The sequence below is a fragment of the Chiloscyllium plagiosum genome, chromosome 14 (genome assembly GCF_004010195.1).
Source record: "Chiloscyllium plagiosum isolate BGI_BamShark_2017 chromosome 14, ASM401019v2, whole genome shotgun sequence".
Taxonomy (NCBI): domain Eukaryota; kingdom Metazoa; phylum Chordata; class Chondrichthyes; order Orectolobiformes; family Hemiscylliidae; genus Chiloscyllium; species Chiloscyllium plagiosum.
The window spans coordinates 27667042-27689024 of record NC_057723.1 but is presented as its reverse complement, the minus strand read 5'-3'; positions in this window follow the sequence as shown (position 1 = coordinate 27689024).

Here is a 21983-nt window from a genome sequence, read left to right as displayed (position 1 = left end):
AAATACACTGCGATCTCAACAGTATAAATAACCATCAAAATATTTAACAGGTGAAATATAAAGCTCGGTTCCTGATATTGCAAGACTACATTCGCAAATAAGTGTGAGGACAACAGAGTGGAAAAGTAATGTCTGTTATTTATGTCAACTAGCAAGGCTGAAAAATAGGTTGGAATGCCTGGGCAAGATTGGTATTGATAAGCTGATTTCAAAAATAAATCTTGCTGAAGTTTTCCTTTTCAAAAAAAATTCAGTGTAATTCTGAAAAAGAATTAATCCGAAACAAAACAGTGGGTTGTTTGCTTTGGTTTTTATTACCTGTCTAAGGGGTCTGATCATCTTCCACTGCAATGCCCTTGCTTGCCTTTGTGCATGTCTCTAAATGAGTTTTTAGATGAGACTGTGCTCGTGAAAAACAGTTTCTCCAACTTTTTATATTTGTCGAGGAAGATACAAAAACCCCAGGAGAGCCACATGTTACTTCCATTATAATGTCGACATGAACCCAGTGCACATGGATGAATTTCAACACAATCTATATCTCTTTGTTTTGAAACAAATGGAAGGTTTTGTTAAGTATTTTCAGGAAGACAATACAAATGATTTAAATTTAATCCATCCAATAGAAAGTAAAATTTTGCTACGACTTAATTCTTACATGCTACGCTCTTTTACCACGGAGAATATAATCTCTTCAATGGAGAATATAATCAGGCAGATTTAACATGGAAATCTGATCTAAATCTGTTGGCTTGTTGATGTGTAATTGGTTAAAAGTCCTGTCAGTGCCTGTGAATGAATTACCTGTATAATGACAGGTAATAGCGTCAGATTAGTGTAGGTACAAGGATAGGAAATTCCATCTCCATTGATAGGAAAAGCTTAGACTTTTATGTTAACTGTTTGGCATTATATTTGAACATAAATATTCTGAGGAAACATTTTGCGGACTGGATACAGTTTTGTATCCATTCACTACACAACAATATCACTAAACTGTGTTTTTCGCCCTCCTCTTTATAGCAAATATTTAGACATTGAAACTTATATTTATGGTGTGGGTGGTTTTCAGAAGTTAAATGAAATGGAGCCACCTTGATTAAGATGCCATTTATTACAGGTCATTTATTAGGAAGGTGGAGTTCAACTGCCTTCTTGTAGGTACATGCACAGTGGTGTTCGGAAAAGAGTTCTAGGTTTCTGATCCAGTAACAGTGAAGCAACAGAGATATGGTTCCTAGTCAGGATGGAGAGTGGATCAAAGAGGAACATGCAGGAGTAGTATTTACATGCATCTGCTTGTCCTTCTAGAAATATAGGCTATGGTGCTCGAAGGTGCTTTCAAAGGAGCTTTGTGAGCTATTGCAATGCATCATGCTTCTGTAGAACATAAATTTCAATCTCTGGATTATGAATTCTTTGAGATTACCACTGTCTCACTATCTTTACAGTCATCAGTATCCTCAGCAATTTCTTGTTGTTCTATCGCAAGGCAGATGCACTTTTTTGTTTCTAGACTTAATGAGCTTTTCTTATACCTGCGTTTTGCTCTCTCACCTGGTCTAGTTCTCTGCAATTTCGAACTCTCCAACTAGACAGCCTGCAATGATTCCCAATTACCTGTAGCTTTGGTACTCAAAATAGTGAGGTAATTAACTAGGTCAGTGAAGTCAGCAGAGATCTTGCCAAACATTGGTAGAGTCTGCAGGATAAGCAAATAGACATCTACACAAAGCAGGCTTACAGAGCATAACATTGCCTTCCAGAATATTTATGAGAAGTAGCAAAGCCAAAGAGAATTTTGAATTGACTGAAAGTTCTGATCATAATTTTAGATATTCATAGGATGAATAGCATAAGAGTTGAGTGTGTTGCTGGAAAAGCACAGCAGTCAGGCAGCATCCGAGGAGCAGGAAAATCGATGTTTCGGGCCAGGAATTCCTGTTGAAGGGCTCCAGCCTGAAATGTCGAATTTCCTGCTCCTCGGATGCTGCCTGACCTGCCGTGCTTTTCCAGCAACACATTCTGAACTCTGATCTCCAACGTCTGCAGACCTCACTGTCTCCTGAAAAACATGTGAATCTAGTTTGCGAAAATAAGAACTGAACATTTGTAATACTAACAACCTCATCACACACAAATTGAATAATTTAGGTTTATATCTAATTACTACCAGACTGATTGATTGACTTAAAATGGTGGAATCTGGAATCAGGTTAGCAATAGATTTAAAGAGTGTGTCCTTGTTTACAACCATAGCGGATGTGTATAAGGATATAGAGAATTTCCTTGAAGTAAGAATGTACTTTTTCACTTCCTATATCCTACTGACAGTATTGGAGACAAGTAAGCCACTATTACAAGGTGTATATGATGGGTTTGCTTTCATTCAAGCAATTATGATTGTGTTCTTTTTCTTTCGGAAGCAAGTTGTTCTGCAATCCAGTTTTGATTGCTCTGATGACATTGAGAACTCACCATAATTGTTGATCATGGATCCATAGCTATTACATCTAGCATGGGCTAATGTGAGCACATCTTGACCTATTGTTATGAACACCAGACTTTTCAAGACAGTTATGTTTTTAAATGTCTCCTTTAATGTGATCTTTTCTGAGTCCCAGTCTCAGCTGTTTAAGAGTCCCCTCCTGTATGATCGTACCAGAGAAGGACAATTAACAGCTCACTTCCAGGAACCCAGTCTAATTGAGGACAATGAAGTTGGGGAGAGTTGAAGGCTTAGAGAGGGAGACTTGTGAATGCAGCTGTGGAGTTCTGGCACTTTAAGTTCCAGGGTGGGAGTAAAATAAAGGAAATCTTGCTTATCGCTTGTCCTAATCAAGGATCTCCAGACACCTGCTAGGCTTGGCCCTTGGGAGTGGACCATCCACCATCAGGAAGTCCAACAGCATTACCAAGTTAGCTGGACAGGTAGCTGAATCATTAATCACTTGGCCTCATGAGAGATTGCTTCAAGATAGGAATACCTCAGTTAGAAGACCTGAGGTGCACATTTCAGCATTTCCTGTCCTCAAAGCTGCCTTCATGTGGCTTATAAGATTCGGCCCAATGTCTCTTTTCTGGATTCAGCATCCACTACTGTCTGATTCTTATTCTGTGAAGATTTTTAGAACATTTCCCTGGACATTAATTTGTCCCATATAAATGCAAGTTGTAATGACTGAATTAAAAGGACTTCTGGGCTGATGGACAATAAGAAACCCATACTTCATTGATTTAAAAAAATCTGTCACAGAATAAGTAACCTTACCCTACTGAATAGCCAAGGCATCTGTACAGATACAATAATGAAAATTCCTAAAGCTGTTGGACAAAATGGTTACACAACAGTAATATGACTAATAATTTAATCTTTAGTGTGCTGGATGTGCATTATAAAGAATACTGCAACACCCCTTTGAATGGTATACAGGCACTTTATAGTGTTGCTTGGTAAGAAATGTGAATAGAAAGGAGAAAGTGAGGTCTGCAGATGCTGGAGATCAGAGCTGAAAATGTGTTGCTGGAAAAGCGCAGCAGGTCAGGCAGCATCCAGAGAACAGGAGAATCGACGTTTCGGGCATAAATTCCTGAAGAAGGGCTTATGCCCGAAACGTCGATTCTCCTGTTCCCTGGATGCTGCCTGACCTGCTGCGCTTTTCCAGCAACACATTTTCAAGAAATGTGAATACAATTGAGGTCAGAGAATAATCAGATTTTGTGTCTCACTACCAGAGGTTTAACATGTTGTTGGGAGAACTTCACAGCATCATGACTACTTAACAATTATTTTCATTGAAATGTGCTTTGATGGAACAATTAAAAACTGTTATAAAATAAAAGAAAAAAAGTTGTGATGCAGTGGTAACACGATTTAAAACAGTGGAATCCTGTGACCTTCCACTCATCTTTAAACTCTTAACTGTATTTTCAAGGAGTGACTGATTTAAAAGGAATTTTATCACCAATTAATAACGACATTCATTGTGCATGAATGAACTCTGCTGGCCCTGGGAGTATTAAGTGGTGCTTACATTTCAATAGAAGAGGTTGTTCCACAGTACATTCTATAGTAATAGTGACAGGCATTGCAGTTCCATGCTATGGTGCAGAAATAGTCTCCTTCTGTGCTGTAATCATTCTATGATTCTATAACAGCTGCTCTTTGGATGCTCTATTGCTTGTTCCTGCTAACCATTTATCTAATTTTTATTGAGGCATTTAGATTCAATTGACAAACTGTGTGGTGAACGTAACTCATTTCTATCACGCAAATACAGCAACCTCATGCAATTCAATGTATTGTGATTGTGGGACAGACAGATACAGGCTTTGCCAGGTTAGTGATAAAGAAGTGCATTTAGACTGCAACTTTTGGATTTCTGCATTAAATTTTCACTTGACTTCAGTTCTTGTAGGACATATGTATACTAACCTGAGTTACTTTGACAGAAGATCATCGTCCATTATATTTGTAATTTTATATGCATCTAATTAAGGGGTTGCTTTAGTCTGTGTTGGCTGTATCTGCTAAAATGTCATTGTCTTGTTTTTAAGAACTTAAGTTAGTATAAGAACAAAAATACATCATTTTGGTGACAATATTCATGTGTTATCAACTAATTGAGCTTTCACCCTGACTAATGTCATCATATTACAGTATAAGTTTATAAACAATGCATAGAGACATCTTTCATGTAGTGTACATTCTTTTAATATATTACAACTGATCAGCAAGAATCAATTTTCTTTTAAATTAAATGCCAGCCTCTGGATATTTTGAGCAGTTATAGTCTTAGTTTAGTAATCCAATTATGTTGTACTGTAAACAGCCAGACAAATTGAAATCAATTCAAATAACTCATGTTGGGCATTTTCAGGAAGCTTTTAAACAGCTTTTAAACATTCTGCATCAGAAAGCATAGTATTAACCTTTCTTAATTGATTTGTGGTTAAATTAGCAGGAAGACCTTTCCTATGGGGTCCTCAAAAATACTTGTAAATTAGGGTTCAAACAAAAACTGAAAATTCCAATTCCATTTGCAAATAAACTTGCTGATGTCCCAGCCAATGCCCAATTTTATGCAACAGTGCAAAATATCACTGCTGAGTGATTGCTCGAAACTTCTATCTACTAATTCCAGCAAAACCTCAAAAGCCTCTCAAAGGCTAGACACATATTTGAACTTAAAGTCTGCATTCTAGTCGTTGGAATTTCCATTAATGTCAGTTAGGATAGGGACACTGACTCCTCTTGTGAGGGTCTTTATGTAGAATGGCAGTCTACAGTCTTGAGGATACGGTATGGAATGCTGACTTTATACTGATCCACTTAAATCTACTTTTAACTCAAGCACAATTCTAACATTTATGCTGGTGTTTTGAGTGGGAAGGAAAAAATGATGGGTTTGTCATGAATAGGTTTGTCATCCTCTGAGAGGCGTTCTTAATGATTTTTGCTGCTAAGAAAGATACTGTGTAAAACAAACAAAGGGACAAAAATTAGAATGATGCTCCTATCTGATCTTGCTCCTCTTTATGACACAATGGCCTAGCTTGTCCTCCTAGAAGAGTCAGTGCAGTTAAGTGTGTGGCTGTTGAAATGTTAAGTGATGGTGCAGAGGGATTTGCACATAGTTGAGAGGTTGAGAATGAGCGAGATAGAGTAAGAATGTTGAGAGGAATGTAATGGCAAATGTGTGCAAAATGAAGTGAGAATGGAATGCTGCGTTGAGTTGGTGGCTATGCAAATATTAAGGTGTGCTAAGAAATTGTTGTTATTGTATAGGGTGAAGAGCACAAAGAAGTGATGAGTGCATATAGACGAAACTTAGCACACGGTTGTGGTTGTATACTTTAAGGGTAAGAGGGAGGTTGAGAATTATTGAGTGGGGTAAAGGAGTGCTAACAGGTGCAGCTGGGAAAGATGGAATAATCATAAGGCTCATTCATTCTTGTTTCCTTGTTGTCGTCATTGAACATCTTCCTGTACTGAAGCAAGGTCTCAGAGGTGATGCTGCTGGTACTGACTATCATAATCAAATCAAAATCTACTAATACGCCTCTGAATTCTGGAAAACAAACCTTTCTTTTCGAATTGTCTTCCTCCATAAGGATCTCAAGGGAAACTTCAAACAATCTAAGAGTAGTCCAGCAGCTCATTTTAGAGAATTTCCTCCTTACAGGGGGAAAATTTCAAAGTAGGAAATGTAAATTGGCTTTAAGAACTATCGTTTCACTTAAAACATACCGTGGGCGGCCTTTCAGAAAGTGTGTGTTGAAAAATTCATGACGCAATCAATAAGAAGGACAGTTTATTTAATTCACCATGATACAAAGTTCACCATACACTTGTTTTATTTATGGCTTTGTCTTGAATATTAATATTTGATGATTGCAATGGTTGTAAGATCAATTAATGTTGAACTAAAAATAATTGTGTAAAATAGATGAATAGTAAAATGAAATTTGATATATTAGCCCAGAGGAAAAAATGTAGGGTAATTTGTCAGTAAATTCTCCCAAAAACAATGAGGGAGATTTTTTATGCTTCATTACTTGAATGCATATAACTATGTCAGAACTATTTGGTAGGATTGCCTAATAATTTTGAAGTTCCTTCTTTCTGGTTTTAAAATTATTTTATCAATTTTAGTATGTTTGTATTTTATATAATACACAGCCTAACTGACAGAACAGGTCAATGACCTAATGTCAAGCCTTCAGAAACGGCAGTTTGAAGCTGAACAATTCAAAAGCTATTTGTTCTATTGTTTTGCCCCTTCTTTCTCTGTGGAAAAGTACGTGGCTGCCATTTTATTCCTGCCCCATCTTGGAAATTTCAACTTAAACTTGACAAAGTCTGACAAGTTTTATTTTCAACTGAATTTGATTCCCAAGCAGAGTTTGGAAAACGTAACTCTACGATTCTAACACTTTGTCAGTTTATAGTTAGAGCAGTCACAGAAGGGTTGTGGTAGTGCAGTATCAGAGAACAGAAAAGGCAGCTTTGGATACAATCTTATTTCCAACAAGTGGAATTTCTCCTCCCTTGTCTGGTGTTGGCAACTGTGCAAAAGTTGGGAAAGTATGGTGAGAATGAAATAAATTAGAATCTCGATATCAGGAAGACGTTTAATAATTTCAAGCTTCAATTGGCAACTTTCAAATCTTGCTATTGAGCAGCAACTATCTTGTTTCCATGTATTTGCTTCTCATTATTAGCCAAGCTTGCCTTATTTCTACATTGCTTGCAATTTTCAACTTCTTCCTGTATAAAGTAGATGGTGCAAATTCTTAAGATGAACATCGGAACAGATACAGTTTACTGACTACGTGCACCAGCCTTCATCTGACTCTAATGTCCCTGCATGTTCCATTGAGACCATCCTCCTCAAACTTTGGTCCACAAGTCAGTGACAACAAACCAATGAACTCACCTCATCATTATAGCTGCGTCGGATCAACTTTCTCACCAGTTCAGCACTTGACTTTAGATTAGATTCCCTACAGTGTGGAAACAGGCCCTTCGGCCCAACAAGTCCACACTGACACTCCAAAGAGCAACCCACCCAGACCCACTCCCCTACACCCAACACTATGGGCAATTTAGCATGACCAATTCACCTAACCTGCACATCTTTGGACTGTGGGAGGAAACTGGAGCACCCTGAGAAAACCCACACAGACACGGGGAGAATGACAAACTCCATACAGACAGTTGCCCGAGGCAGGAATTGGACCCGGGTCCCTGGTGCTGTGAGGCAGCAGTGCTAACCACTGAGCCACTGTGCCGCCCGACTTTGGAGCTGAGGAACACTTATGCTTTGCATACTTCTGCCAGGTCACTTTGCTAACAGAGACACACTAATATTTCACTTATTGGCTTTATTTCTTAGCATTGACTCACTTTGCCCATGATTTGTGGCTGCCAGCCTTTGCTTCTTGCGTTGCTTTTTAGCAGAATGCAAGAAGCAGGCAGTTTTTCACAGTGAGGAACATGGAACAATCAGGTGACTCAGACATGTAGTTGTACTGCAGTGAGCTAAGTAAACATTACACATAGGAAGTGTGGTAAACACATGGCATATGCTTCAAACAAATTGTTGCCTTGTTTGAAAATCAAAAATGAGCCAACATTAGTGGGGCCAGGGAGAACATAGTCAATCGGGATACTTTCACATTCCATCAAGGGCTTATTGAATCCAATCCAGGGGCTGACCTTCGTCAGTCAGTCAGGTCTTGAGTTGAAAGGGCTGGAGCTGAAAAGCTCATAAGGTTAGGCAGCATCCGAGGAGCAGGAAAGTTGAAGGGCATAAGCCCTTCATCAGGAATGTGGAGGGAGAAGGGGAGGGTGAGAGATAAATAGGGGGGTTGGGTGGGGCGTGGGGGAAGGTAGCTGGTAAGGTGATAAGTGGATGCAGGTAGGAGGTAATTGTAATAGTTTGTTGGGGAGGTGGAGCGGAAAGTTGAAGGGTCGCAAAGTATAGATGAAGCTGAGATGCCTAGCATCCACCCCTGCTTCTTGAATAAGATCACCTTGTGGATATATCAGACAATGAGTTCTCGTAACGTTTCTTTGAACTGTAACATATTCTTCCGCAGTCTCTTGGATTACAGCAGTACCTCCATGCATTTTCAAGTCCTTAGTGTTACAGCATGGGAATAGCTGAGTTAAATCATCCTTTCCACCTCTGTAATACAGTCAACATTAAACAGCCAATACCCTCAGTAGTTACTCCAACAGTACCTGACCAGACTTTTGATTAAACAAACCAAGACTTTTTGAATAATTAAGGACTTCACTATTTATTAAATATACAATAACTTTAGCAGAGGAAAATTTTATCAATGAGGTAAACTGATTATTGTCTATGCTTTCAACCCTAAACATTTTGTTTCAGGCCTCATTCATGCAAAATTGAGACAGACAATCAAATAGATTAACTAAAATAACTAAAACTGTCCAGATTATTTCTGTACTGATGATTTTCACAATGTGTTATTTTACAGTCAAAGATTCCTTGGTTGCCTTTCTGGAACCTCCAATTCAGGTCACCTTCTCAGCTCACTCAGGTACAGGTCATACTACGTCTAACTCAGCTTTTTATTCTCTTGGCTTCAAAAAGCTGGTTTGGGAGATGAGGCAGGGAGATTCCAACTTGTTATGTTGTGTTGCCAGCAGCCAAACCCCCAGAAAACACAGTTTAAAAAAAAACAACTTCAACTCTGATTCCACCCTGATAGACAGAACATCTCCCCCTGCTTCCTCCTCCCACTCCCAAAGGCCTCAATTACCAGTCAAGATCTGCCATTGGCTTGAACATTGGGTGTCTTCGAGACTTGCTGGGACCAATTTCCAGGCACTGCCCTTGTTAATAGTTAACTTTTGCTATCTGTTTAAACACAGTACTCTTCCTATGTTCCTATGATCAAGAGGCAACCTACAATTAGCCTCAGGCTGGACCCCACAAACAAACAAAAGCTTGTTTTTCTCTATTTATTTTCCTCCTACCATAAGCTGCAAAGTCCAGCAAGAAGCACTGCTTAGAGGAGGTTGCATGCATAGTTATCTGTAACTGCAAGTTGTAGTCTAAGATGTTAATTAGCATCATTTAGCTTTTCAAGTAATCTGAATCCACACTACTCAATTTCTGTTACTTACCAATAACTGATGAAAACACATCACCTTTTATCTTTAGTTTGCCCACAGGCAAAGTAAAAAAATTGACTCCAGGGTCGAATACATTTGTGGTTATTTTTGTTCTGTCTTTCCGTTGAGTATATATTGAAGCTGAGTCTTAACACAAAGTGTTTATGTTACTTGTTAAATGGGATTTAGAGATTTGGTGGCTGAGCAGATTGTACCTTTACCTATCAGGGCCAAAATTTGTCACACTCAGGACAGACAGATGAAAAATTCTCTCTTTCTGATGGCTGTGAGAAATGAACGTGAAATTAATCCAGAGCATGCTGAGGCTAGTTCAATAGGTCAGCAGCAGAACTTTGTTTAACTCTGGTGGACTCATAATTCTACACATTTTGGTGTGACCATGTCAATTTTCCAAGTCAACTATTCTTTGAAGCCAGTTTTCAAACAACTAAGTCAGAGTTTCCAAACATTTTACTTCTTTCAAACAGAAGACAAAGGCCAAACAAAAGCATAGAAACTAAGTAGACAGAATATTTAGAACATAATTTAATGCAGAAAATTATTCAAATGTAAACAATATTTCACAATTAATAGAAACAATTAAAATTAAGGTTAAGGAGGTAGAATTGGTCTTGAGCATTGATACAGAACAGATCATAGCAAACATGTTTAACACCTATTAAGGAAAAGCTGATTATATGGGTATAAAACAGGTTAATGATCTGTTGTCACCCTTCATTCACTGCCACCAACATCAAATTTTAAATGTAACGAGGTTTTTTTTTAGGTTTTATATTGCATTTACTATTTTTAGGCAAAAATTATAGGTTGATGTGTACCAGAAATCAGCTATGTGTCAATTTTGAGGAGTTTCAGGGAGGGTTTCTCTTTGTGAGCCCTTCACAAATGAGTGTTCCCATGCTATTCTACACAGTGTGTGTGATTGGAGGAGCTGACATTGGACTGGGGTGGACAAAGTTGAAAATCACACAATACCAGGTTATAGTCTAACAGGTTTATTTGGAAGCACCAGCTTTTGGAGCACTCGTCCTTCAACAGGTAGTTGTGAAGCTGCTTTTTAACATTCTCCACAGTGATTGACCAAGTATGACATCAGGGAGCTCCAGCAAAAAATGGCATTAATGGGGATCAAGAAAAAAGCTATCCACTGGTTAGAGTCATACCTGGCAAAAACGAAGTTGGTTGTGGTTGTTAAAGACCAGTCATCTCAAGTGCAGGTCATCTTTCAGGAGTTCCTCAAGTTAGTGTCCAAGGTCCAATTATCTTCAGCTGCTTCATCAATGACCTTCCCTCCATCACAAGGTCAGAAGTGGGGATGTTTGCTGATAGCTGCACATTGTTCAGCACCATTTGCAACTCCTCAGGTACTGAAGCAGTCCATACTCAAATGCAGCAAGATTTAGATAATATTCAGGTTTGGACCAATAAGTAACACATATCATAAATGCCACAGAAATGCCAAGCAATGACCATCTCCAACAAGAGAGAATCCAACCACCACCGCTTGTTATTCAATGGTATTACCATCACTGAATCCCCACTATCAGCATGCTGGGAGTCACTGTTGACCAGAAACTGAGCTGGATTAGCCATATACATACTGTGGCTACAAGAGCAGGTCAGAAGAAGGAAATCTTGCAGTGATTAACACCTGACTCCCTAAAATGTATCCATCATCCGCAACACCCTGATAGACAAGAGTACAATTTGTCTGGATGAACGCAGTTCCAACAACACTCAAGAGGCTTGAGACAACCCAGTACAAAGCAACCCAGTTGATTGGCATCACATTCATAAATGTTTAATCCCTTCACCACCAAAGCTCAGTAGCAGCAGTGTGTGATATCTACAAGATGCACTACAGAAATTCACCAAAGCTCCTTGGACAGAACCTTCCAAAATCATAACTACTACAATCTAAAGGACAAGGTTATGGGAACACCACCACCTGTAAATCCACGGACCATCCAGACTTCAGATGGAATTGAATTTAGATAAATGTGAGGTCAACCAGGGCAGGACTTATATAGTTAATGGTAGGCCCTGAGGAGTGTTGCTGAAAAAAGAGACCTAGGAATACAGATGTATTGTTCTTTGAAATTGGAGTCACAGGTAGACAGGGTGGTGAAGAAGGTGATGGCAGGCTTGCCTTCATTATTCAGAACATTGAGTTTAGGAGTAGGGACATCATGTTGTGGCTGTACAGGTCATTGGGAGGCCACTTCTAGAATATTGAGGACAATTCAGGTTGCCCTTCTATAGGAAGGATATTGTTAAATATAAGACAGTGAAGAAAAATTTACAAGGATGTTGCCGGTAATGGGGTTTGAGTTAAAGGGAGATGCTGAATAGACTGGGATTTCTTTTTCCCTGAAGCAACTGAGGCTGAGGGGTGATTTTACAGAAGTTTATAAAATGATGAGTGGCACCTTTTTTAAAGGGTGAATAGCCAAGGTCTTTTCCAAGGATAGGGGAGTCCAGAACTTGAGAGCATAGGTTTAGGGTGAAAGGGGAAAGATTTTCAACGGACCTTAGGGGTAACTTTTTCATGCAGAGAATTGTTCGTGTATTGAACGACTGCCAGAGGAAGTGGTGGAGGTGAAGTACAACATTTAAGACATTTAGGGGGGTATGGGCCAAATGCTGGCAAATGGAACTAGGTCAGATTGGGATATCTGGTCAGTGGGGACCAGTTGGATCAAAGGGTCTGTTTCCGTGCTGAATGACTCTGTGACTCTATGTCACCATTTTTTCAGAATAACTGGTTCAAAATCATAGAATTCCCTCCCTAAGATCACTATGGGTGTATCTGCAACCAATGACAGCAATGGTTTCAGTCAGTGCACTGCCACCACTTTCTTAAGGGCAACAAGGGCCACTAAATAATGGCCAGACACTGATGCCCATGAATGAATACATAAATAAAAAATGTTCACCACATAGTTGCCCACCAGGCCTCTTTTGTGGTTGTTGAAGACCAGTCATCTCAAGTGCAGGTTATCTTTCAGGAGTTCCTCAGGTTAGTGTCCAAGGTCCTGTTGATGCTCTTCTCCCTCCAGCAATGTCATCAGGATGTATCATTGTTGGAACCTTCCAGGACACATGGTGCTGACCACCATCTTTAAAACCTAGCTATACACCAGGTCAGGCATTGCCAATCGGCAGCTTGCACAGTGCACATAGTGGGAAGGGAACAAAAAATAAATATGTCTGATGTACATTGGTACCACGTTTGAAGCTTCATTTTGAATACAAGTACACATTCATAAATGCAATGCTATTTTACATCATCACCTGTCTGTTCGACAATTATTGTAACTGAAGCTGTAAGAAACAAGCCACACGTTAACTGTTCTTAGCATTACCCCTTCTTAGAACCCTGTCTAAGGCTGTACACTCTTTCCCTAACATCCAGCATAGCTGAATATCTTCTCATTATGATGTTCCTGCTCCTTTCGCAAGGTTCTATTGTCCATGGGTTTTTTTCCAAAGGTGTTGTAGGAGGCAAAGTTGCCAAGGCGGCTGACTTGGATGGGTTTTAGGGCCTATTTGATTATAGCTAACAGATACTGCCACAGGTAAAGGCTTTCAAGTTTCAAAACAAGCACTTGTACAATGAAAGGGGAGAGGCCTGTTCTCCCAGCTCCCCTTTTCTCTGGTTTGGTTTGGGTTTTACCAGTCTGGCTGTTCAGAGAAAGCAGTCAGTAAGTTTTGAGGCTACTGGTCAAAAAATAGTTACGTGGAAGAAGGTGTTCCATACTGAATCTCTCTGCCATATCTCTCTCTCTCTTTGATATCTCACCTGTAAGAACTTATGTTTGATTTTTTTTTTCTTTTGTGACAAAGGGAGTTTATGGGATTGTTGCAAGTAATTGGAACAGCATCGTTAAATTGGGATAATCTGTTGGGTTTTCGGATAGGTTAAGTTATTCTGTCCACAACTCCACCTATCTTCGTATCATCTGCAAATTTACTGACCCACCCTTCGACTCCCTCATCTAAGTCATTAATTCTGTTCTCTTTTGCTTGTGTTTTATTCAATAATCTTGCAAATAAATTCTGTTTTGTTAAAAACTAAGTGGTTGGGCCAGCTGCATCACTTATGGAATATCCACTGTATACCTGCATCAAACAACTAGAAAAGTTGTTGAAATGTTTTGAGGGGCTCTAGCCTAGTCCATAATACATTGCTCAATATTGGAACATCGCAGGTGGCACGGTGGCTCAATGGTTAGCACTGCTGCCTCACATAGCCAGTGACCTGGGTTTGATTCCAGCCTCGGGCGACTGTCTGGGTGGAGTTTGCATATTCTCCCCGTGCCTGCGTGGGTTTCCTCCGGGTGCTCCGGTTTCTTCCCACAGTCCAGAGATGTGCAGGTCAGGTGGATTGACCATACTAAGTTGCCCATAGTGTTAGGTGCATTAGTCAGAGGGAAATGGGTCTGGATGGATTACTCTTCGGAGGGTCAGTGTGGACTGGTTACAGCGGAGAGCCTGTTTCCACGCTATAGGGAATCTAATCTAATCACACACTGGAAAATCTTCAAACGCCTAAAAATGAGCACTTTCATTCAGCAACAACAAAAGTGAACTAAAATTAAAGAAAAACTGTATTTGCTTCTGGGACTTCTTGTCTGTTGATCAACAACATATTTACAATCAATAAATGATTCCTGCACCCTGCTCATATCCAATGGAACTCAGTTCAGTCCATTCTTGCTCTTTGAGCCTGACATTGCATTGCTCTATCAGGATGAAGGAGACATTCCTAGGCACCATCCTCACACCTGCTGACTCTCTCCCAGCTCTTCATGGTCCCTCATATGCCCTCGTTGCCTGCATCAGTTATGCAGAGCACAAAATGTTAAGATTGGTTGCACACACTGCCTGAGATGCACTGCAGGAAAAACCAAACATTTGAACCTTATCTTCTAAAGGCCTATTGTCTGTTCAATAACGTACCTGTCTTAGAATGAGCAGCATTGTATCTACCTTTGGCCTCAGTCAGGGGATTTCTTAATGTTTTAACAATGATTTCTTCATGGAATCATCAGCCACGGTTGCAAAGTTAGTCCTCATCTTCCAGTAATCATCCTTGTAAGGCATATGGATCCTTGAAATGAAGTTGGAACATCGGAGTTCTCAGTGATATAGCATGGCATTTCCAGGTACCTAGCAAAGACGTCTACAGTGTGGTACTGATGATCATAGATGACTGGTATATTGATGAAATGGAACTGTTTTCTGTTAATAAAGTCTGCTGCATTATGTATGGCACTCTTAATGTAATGACTATACAGACTTATACAGCTCTGCACTTGTAGAATGCCACTATATTCATAAAGCTACTAACTTGGTTGTAGCACTGACTTCATCATGGAGAAAAGAGATGAAGCAGCATGACCTGGCACAAACTGCCTCAATAACAGCCCTGATACATTTATGGTTGAAGGTTGTGTGCTCTCCTGGTGGATCCTTGGAAGCATCATTTGCATAAAAGTTTAACACAGCTGTCAACTTGGCAGGCACTGAGTTAAGATGGCCACCCACCCCTTGAGTTTGCAGGTCCTGCTCCAGCCACTACATTGCTCTGTGATTATATTCCAGATCATCTACAGTCAGTTGTGAGTCCTGGGAATAGGCCATTTGGACTGAAATGAGGAGAAATTTCTTCACCCAGGGAGTGATCATTCTGTGGAATTCTCAGCCACGGAAAGCAAGTGAGGATTCAAAACATTGAATGTTTTCAAGAAAGTGTTAAATATAGTTATTAGGGTTAACGGGATCAAAGGGTATGTGGAGAAAGTAGGAACAGGGGACAATATTGAATGGTCAGCTAAAATCACATTGAATGGCAAAGCATGCTCTAAGGTCCAAATGGCTTACTCAAACTCCAATTATTTATGTTTCTAGGTTTCTATCTGGAGGAAATGGCATCCATGATGGTAGATGCTGGACCTCCTGCAGCTCCTCTGCATTCTGTGGAGTCCTTCTGCTGCTTGCTAGCCCCTGGATGTTACTGCTGGTCATGGACTCGATGACACATCTGGTCCTTCTCAATTTTTCTGCACCTTTATTATAACGCAGCCACAGTGATGCTGACTCCATCTGTCAGAGCGATCCATTGGCCACAGTTCCAATGGACCTGTGTGGGAAATATCAGAAACCGAACAGAATTCATAGTAATCTGAGCAGTTAAGCATTCACATTACAGACAAGTAATGGTTTAACATAGTTCTCACTGCAGTGGGACATAGAGGACTCTGACAAGGAGGGCCATGGAATGCCTCTGTCTGAATCTTTGATGCTGAGGAATACAGCGCAAGTCAGGCAATGCAACTAATTATAGGAAGTTAGTGCAGGATGATTACTAATAATTTGTCCCAAATACCCACTCCTACATCTCCTTTAAGTAAAGTATCATTGCATATAATAGTAAGTTGACAAATACTCACAGTTCAAAGTGAGATAAAATCAATCCACTACACACCCAAGTGTAGCTGTGATACCTTTGATTATCTTGTGAATTATAGTGAACTTTTTAAGGTCTTGTGTGGTTGCTTCTGCTTCACAGAGATGACTATGATCAGTTTGTTATGACCAATGACATGGGTCAAGATTGTTTGGGACCAGGATTTGTATTCCACACTGTTGGACACGGCACATGTTAAACATGCAGGCTGTTATGATTGCAGATGTCTTCAACCTGTACTGTGTGAGTGCATTGTATTATTATTATTATTATTATATTGCCTCTTAAGGGACTAACCTCACTCCCAAATGGAACCCACATGCTCAGACAAAAAAAAGTATTCCGTCCACTGCAGGAATAGTTTCAGCTACTTTGCACATCCATTGTGCATTTATGATTCTTATGAGTATGGAAAGCAATGTAGGTCACTCTTAGCACAGTGAGCACAGGTTCAGCCTGTTAATCAATTGCACTCCTCGTCGTATTGACCCATCTTACAGAATTTAAAAGCTTCTGTCTTTTCTGGTCATTTAGCACAGATAAAAAGCCAGGCAGTTTGTCTTAGTTGTCAGCAGTGATCATTCCAGGGATACATCAAAGTTTCATTTTGTGTGCATGACGTATGCTTCAACAAATGGCCACGTCTCAAAGTCTAAAGGGAGTAGTTCTTGGTCAAGTCAGGGGAAACATCTTTATTCATTGGGTCCTGGTACTGTAAGCAAAAGGTAGTGTCTGATATCAGTCTGGGGGCTAGGATGCGAACAGTCAATTGCTTGGTATAAATGAAGCTGTCCATATCACTGAGGTCCAGGGAGTGGGCCAAATTGGTCCTGCAGGTCTAGTGCAACAAATCCAAGGATTTGCAGGAGGTCAGTTGGAGAGCTGCACAGAGATCAGTCAGGGGCCCAATCACCCATCTGTTGGGGTTGTCCATCCAATTCAGGCTTAGGGCTTGGTACAATAAAAGTAAAGGGGGGCTATCGGGGCCAATGCTATGTTAGGGAAGTGAGAAAAGTCAATTCTAGAGATTGGAAGCAGAAGGATGGGATGCTGGGACAATATTTTCCCCCCAGTTATTATCTGCAGATAATGATTGTGAATGTAGGGCACTCAACATATCAATATGGCATTGGAGGACATGGTTTACTGCATTGGCGGGGGAGGCAGTTGCTCAGTCATCAATGATCATAATCACTATGGCTTTGATGGAGGAACAGTGCAACATTGCGACAGCCATTTTCGATTCTCTACAGTATGGAAACAGGCCCTTCAGCCCAACAAGTCCACACCGACCCACCAAAGAGTAAACCACCTAGACTCATTCCCCTACAGTTACCCCTGACTAATGTACCTAACACTACAGGTAACTTAGCATACCCAATTCACCTAACCTGCACATCTTTGGATTGTGGGAGGAAAGCAGAGCACCCAGAGGAAATCCACGCAGACACGGGGAGAATGCCATGACTAAGCTGGAGGGCCAGGACTTCAAGGGTAATGTTGTGAGATGATGTTATAATTTAACAAGACGTATGAGAATGTGTAGAAGCTCAGTGTTAATGGGCTCGACAAAGAATGCAAGGTTAAAAAAACATAGATGTTCAAGAATCTGCAATTCACTGCCAAGAGGGACCTATGTTGCTTCCCATACTCATGGGAACTGTAAAGGGCAAAAAGACAAAGCAAGGCAGAGATGCCATGAGCATCTGAGTAGGTGCAAAGTGAGTGAGCACTAAGCGAGCGCAGAAGGAGCCCCATGTACATCCTGCTGCATTTCATGAGCTGGATGCTTGTTCTTGTATGCAAAATGTCAAGGCAGCAGCATTACAGCAAACGATACTGATGCACTCTGAAGTGCAGAATTAATGCACAGACTGTATTCTAAGCAGGTCATAGATGTTCCTGATGATACAGTGAGACTGGTATGTGTCTGATGCCAACTTTGTGGACAGAGAGTGTAGTACTCACTGCCCATGGAGCATGCCCTGAAATATTGGAGACCATTGTCCAAGACAGAGATCCAGAGGGGCGAAAGGCGAGCTAAAATCACCCTATACTCTGACTTTCATGTCAGGAATTGTCACTGGTTGGTTTCTCCAGCACTTGGGAGAATAAGAAAATACATGAATATGAGCAAGATTGGATATTGATAGCTTGCAAAAATATTTCTTGTCTTTCATTCATGCAATTCTCATCTCAGTATTCAAAAACTCATTGCAGAATCAGACTTTTTAATTTCAAGTCCAGGAATCTTATTTATCCAATTTCTACATATTTTTCCAGCTGACTTTCTATTGCCCACAGTGTTCAGGTGTTGGGAAGATTAGCCTTATTTACTTATTTATGGTTCAAGCTGATGAACCTAAGCCATTTCTGAGCATTTACTCTCAGTTATGAAAACACGCTTTCAGCTAGAAATAAACATGGAAATGGTTTAGCTCAGATTATTGTACTTAAGATGGACAGTGAAGTAGGGTGATTTGTATTTATCCCAAATGGTTAGGAAAATGAATTAAGGCATAGATGAGTCATTAACACAGGATAGAATTTTACTGGCCCTGAGGAATTGGGCGAGGACGTGGTAAGGGCAGTAAAATGGCAGAGGAATGAAGTGGATCAGGATCTTGGCATGGTCACCCCCCCAACTGGTCAATTTCTCAAAAAATGGTCTGTCAAATCGAGAGCATGCACAATTGCGATGGCTAGACAATTGAAACAGTTAAGTAGCAAATTGTTTCCTATTTTGAGGATTCCTTTCTTTTTCTGGAATTTTCAACTTGTTAGCTAAAAGGAGGTGAAGGTGGAAGGTAAGTGGTGGCTGGTTGTGGACATTATTGGGAGATCAGTGTTTCAACACAGGAAGGGTTAAGAAACATTAAAGTTTCAGATGATAGGTCAAAGGAACAGTAACACATATTGCACGCAGAGTATTCAACGTATCTTTGTGAGTTATAGCACCTCCATGATGAATCAGGAGATTGAGAGGCTTTGAGTTTTGAATGTTTCAATTAGTAAATGGTTACTTGCACTCAGATGGTGCCTAGCTCTTGAAAATAAACAGATGCAGAAAATAATCAAGAAAGCTGATGGAATGCTGGGCTTTATATCTAGAGGTCTGAAGTATAATAATGCAGAAGTCATACTGCAGCTATACAAAACCCTAGTTAGATCCCACTTGAAATACTGTGAGGAAATTTGGGCACCACTTAGGAAAGATATATTGGTCTTGGAGGAACTCCAATGTGGCTTTACAAGAATGGTACCTGGAAGTCTTGGGTTAAATTACGAGAGATATACAAATTAGGCCTGTTTTCTCTAGAATTCAGAAGATTAAGGGATGATCTGATCAAAGTCTTCAAGATATTAACAGAAAAAGATAGTGTAAAGAAAGCTACACTATTTTCACTAGTTGGGATTTGTAAAACGAGGGAATGTAGTTTAAAAAATTACAGTCAGACTCTTCAGAAGAGATGTTAGGAAGCACTTCTATATGCAAAGGGTAGTAGATATTTGGAAGTCTCTTCTACAAGTGGCAGTGGATGCTAGATCCATTGTTAGTTTGAAATCAGGGATAGCTTATGTTAAGGAAAAACATTAAGGGATATGGATCAAAGATAGTTAGACAGAATTCAACCACAGATCAGCCATGATGTCATTGAATGTTGGAACATGCTTGAGGTGCTCAATGGCTTGTTACTACATCCCCATGGTCATGGATACTCTTTATTAGATGAAAGATCTATACATAATTAATTAAAAATCAGAACAGAAAGGGCTTATGCCCGAAGAAGGGCTTATGCCCGAAATGTCGATTCTCCTGTTCCTTGGATGCTGCCTGACCTGCTGCGCTTTTCCAGCAACACATTTTCAGCTCTGATCTCCAGCATCTGCAGTCCTCACTTTCTCCTTAAAAATCAGAACAGTCAAGCTGACAGGTTATTTGGAAACAAGACCGTTGCTGAATACCCACAGTGGGAGAAGTGACCTCAGCGATAATGAGAAGCTGGGAAAGCTTGGATCTGTGAGACTGAAGAGTTCTGGCATTGCCATTGCAAGATGGCTATTCAAAGCCATTCATATCATTTCAACTAAATAATTATTAACTTCTTCAAAATCCTTTCACCAGTGGAGCACTTCACTCACTTTTAGCTATATTTCCCCTCTATTAATCTCTCCACAGCTGTGAAACAGCTTATGCAACTGCATCTCCCACCTCTGCTGGGGGTAAAGAGTAGAAGCAACACCAAAACCATCAACCCCAACAGAAACATTATCAGCACCAGTTGTCCTGTCCTCAGCTGCATGCCCCTGCACAGGCCACAGGGAATGGAAAGTGAATGGTCAACTGGAAGAAAACAAAACTCAAGCCCTGCATATTCAGATAGAGAGAGGATCAACTGTCTTGACTTGTCTGAGTCCCAGGCCCTCAGGAGGACCAAACTCTACATTTAACTTTTGACTTGCGTCCGCAGTCTTCTGAAAGAAAACCCTCCTTCTTAGTGCAGCAGGCGGATAAGTATTGCAATGGTCAACAAGATGGGAACCCACCCCATTGCAGGACTCTGTTGTACAACGAGACAGAGAGCAAAGGGTATTAAAATAGACATGGATTATGTGGAATGGAGGTAGGACACCAGTTGTGGAGGCAGACTGTAAGATATGGGTTTTAGAGGACAATCAGGTGGGGAATGAGTTGCCTGCAGAAAGTTGAATGAGCAAGCTATAAGCTGAGTTGATTTGAGGAAAACTGTGTAAGAAACTTTAAGGCTTGGCATTTCAAAGCATTATACCATGTACCTACCCTGCTGTGCCGTGCTGAAGTCCTGGATCCTCTTGGTGCAACGTTCTAGGTCTGAAGTACCTACATTCTGCTGCAGACTCCCTTGGTCACTTCCATCTATGCTGACTTAATTAGAGAGGTCATAGAGTCTCAGATCCTACAACTCAACATCCAGGCAAAAATGAGAGGTGACTCAGTAGCCTTTTCAGGTCTCCTCTTCATTTCTGTGGTTGCTGCAGCTTCAAAACTTCCAGTTCTAGTGATCTTGCTATCCGAGCCAGTGCCATTTTAATTAGAAATTGAAGCAGTAATCCACAGTATTATACTTTTATTTCCCTTAGACAGAAAGGACACATCATCCCACCTATCTTCCCTCACTGCCAAGAAGCAGGATTTCCCTGGGAACGAAACACTATAAGCAAATCAGTGTTTTTCATGCTTCACTGATTTGAATGAATTGTTTCGGGAAGTGCCTAGAATGGTGAGTAAATTTGAGATGTTGTTTCTCTTCAATCCCAAACAGTGTTCTATTGAGTTGTTCATTGTTAGCTGCAGTTACAGTGTCTCCCCTCACTGGGTGAAGCTGATTGAAATCTCATTTTGCTTGGTTACAAATGCAGCTTCTCAGCAGCCATCACTGTGCATCAATTGTAACAATAATTTGGAGCCAATTCTGACGGTAAAATATTGCACAAGAGTTTGTTCTGGATAATTGATAGACTGTTGACTAATTTGGGAAGTAATGGCTCAGGACAAACATAGGGTGGATATATGGCCAAGTGACCTTTCTTGGGTCTATAAAAGTCTTGGCACATCTATATTAAGCAAAAGATATTCACTAAATTGAAAAGAGATCAAGAAAAAACTTGGGAATATAAACTGATGGGGAGGCAGTCAGAGATAAGTTACAGGCATAACTCATGAGCTTTCAGATTATATTGCTAAAATGATTAGACATAAAACAAAAGGTGCCAACTTGGGCTAGGCAATAAATTGGTGCATCTGCATTTGAAGCTGTACCATGAGTCTTCCTGTAGAATCTCACTTAGTCTGGACAT